This window comes from Nelumbo nucifera, chromosome 4 (assembly GCF_055504915.1).
Source record: "Nelumbo nucifera cultivar China Antique chromosome 4, China Antique-T2T, whole genome shotgun sequence".
Classification (NCBI taxonomy): domain Eukaryota; kingdom Viridiplantae; phylum Streptophyta; class Magnoliopsida; order Proteales; family Nelumbonaceae; genus Nelumbo; species Nelumbo nucifera.
Genome location: NC_142652.1, coordinates 17,440,383 through 17,442,514, shown reverse-complemented (window position 1 = coordinate 17,442,514; position 2,132 = coordinate 17,440,383). Strand labels below are relative to the sequence as shown.

Here is a 2,132-nt window from a genome sequence, read left to right as displayed (position 1 = left end):
TCTCTTGTTTGAATCTTAATTGTATATTAATTTGCTAATGTTGTCTCTCACTCAACTAACCCAAAGACTTTGCTCTCTTGTCTATGTGTATGTGTATGTAGGTCACCTTCCAAGAAAATATCCTATGTCTTTCTTTCTTTCATGTAATACTACTTGGACATCATAACAGACACCCTATTTTTGTGCTTTTTTTTTTACCTATATCTTTAATTATTAATTATCACACAACACCGGGCATTTGGAAAAAAATGTTCACAAATTAGGTAGACCTCCATAAGATATGCTAATAAGTACTTCACTTTTTTGACTTTGGTGCATGAAATGATAAAATGTGCTTAGACCACTACATGCGTCAAAAGAATCTTTGCTCTCTGCAATAAGAATGTATATAAAAGGATCTCTCTCTATATATATAGCATGGTGACACAACATAATTCTCTTATAAAGATCATCGCTATTATAGAATGTAAAGCTTAATTAAGAGGTAGAAAATGGCGAGAAGTCTCCTTCATCTACTAGTTATTCTATTGGGTTTTTCTCACCTCATCTCCTTGAATGCTGTCCCAATAAGAAGTCAGTCTCCATTCTTTTATTACCTGTTATATATGTAATATTTAATTTATTGTGGAAGCATACCTTCTGCTGCTATTTGTTCTTAATCAACCAATCGTTTTGTTTTAATTTTGCGGTTACAGGGACTAGAGATATATTATCCTTTACAAGAGTTCTTCCAGCTTCAGACAACAACACCCACCGCCACCAGGTACATATACTAGATTGCTAAAGTTAATGCTTCAAATTTGAGTACTCTTTGCATTTTTTTTTTTTTTTTTGGGGGGGGGGGGGTTATATATATATATATATACTATTTTTCAATTAGGGCTTATTGAGCTAACAACCATCCTTCTTATAATCAAAATCAATGTTTCAGCAAAATTAAGTACAGAGTAAGTGATGAAATCAAATTCCTATCTCTTGGTCTACTTTATTATGGAACTAAAAGATGTTTGTGAAATGAGACTTCAAAATAATGATTTGAAAAATAAATAAAGAGGAAGAGAAATTAAGTTGTTATATAATATAATTAATAGTCAGACTTAACTTCTGCTGCATGCTTTCTTTGTTTTTTTGTTTTTATTTTTTTTCTTGTGTATATGAAAACAGGAGGCAAGCACAGAGGAATCATGGGAAGAAAAATTTATGAGTGATAGGATAGATTTGGAGAAGAATGATTATGCACCAGTAGCTAATGGTCGCCACACTCCGCCAAAGCCAGCACCAATTAGAACCTAGTTTCTCTAGCAAGCTAGGTGGGAAGTCTTGAAAACATTATACATATTATATTGGGTAAGAAATTAATTTTCTTAGCATGCACGTACTGTTTGACTCTTGGAGTCGATCGGGCTATTTAGCTTTATATGCATGGTATATGTATGGAAAGAGGAGAATCTATGGTTTGTTAATTAATTAGTAGTACACTTACACTAGTAGGTGCCATCATGTAATCTCTAAATTAAAGTTATTGATAAATATAATTAATTATGGAGTGCTTGTTAATATATATATATATATGTATGGTTTTGTGTTTTCTCGAAATTTCTTTAAACTTTGTCTCCTGATTTCTGTGGCCGTATCGAATCCCAATATTCCATCTCCGATTTGCTCCGGGTCTCTGCTGCAACCAGTCAGATAACTTGCCAAAACTGATCCACCATCAATTGATAAAGAGAATTAATATCAAAGTTAGAGTTAGGAGGGAAAGTAAAATTGCTTGAGAATTTTCCGGAAAGAAATTAAAATATATAGGAATACAGTAAATCTGTCTACGATAAGGAATCATTTGAGAGGTTAATAACAGAGTGATGACAAAGAAATATGACCCTTTATTTATTTATTAATTAATTAATTACAGTCGAGTGGAAGGGACTGTTTAAGATGATGCTATCAAGGGATTGATTTTTATTATGCCTTTTGAAAGAAGGTTATAACATGTTGTCAACGATGAATAGTACTTCAGATTTAATTTAATTAATGGATCCTCCGCCTTTTAAATTGCGTCTTCACGTACATACGCCAATATCATTTTTGAAACTATTAATTAGAAATTTTATTTATTTATTTTTAAATATCTT

General features: G+C 31.8%; 1 long non-coding RNA gene across 1 annotated transcript; it reads left to right on the top strand.

Annotated features, from left to right (window-relative positions):
* Positions 1-414: 414 nt before the first annotated feature.
* On the top strand, positions 415-1,542 carry LOC148792047 (uncharacterized). The gene is made up of 3 exons (XR_016068743.1): positions 415-573; positions 696-763; positions 1,165-1,542. It is a non-coding gene; the product is annotated as an uncharacterized LOC148792047 (long non-coding RNA).
* Positions 1,543-2,132: the final 590 nt, after the last annotated feature.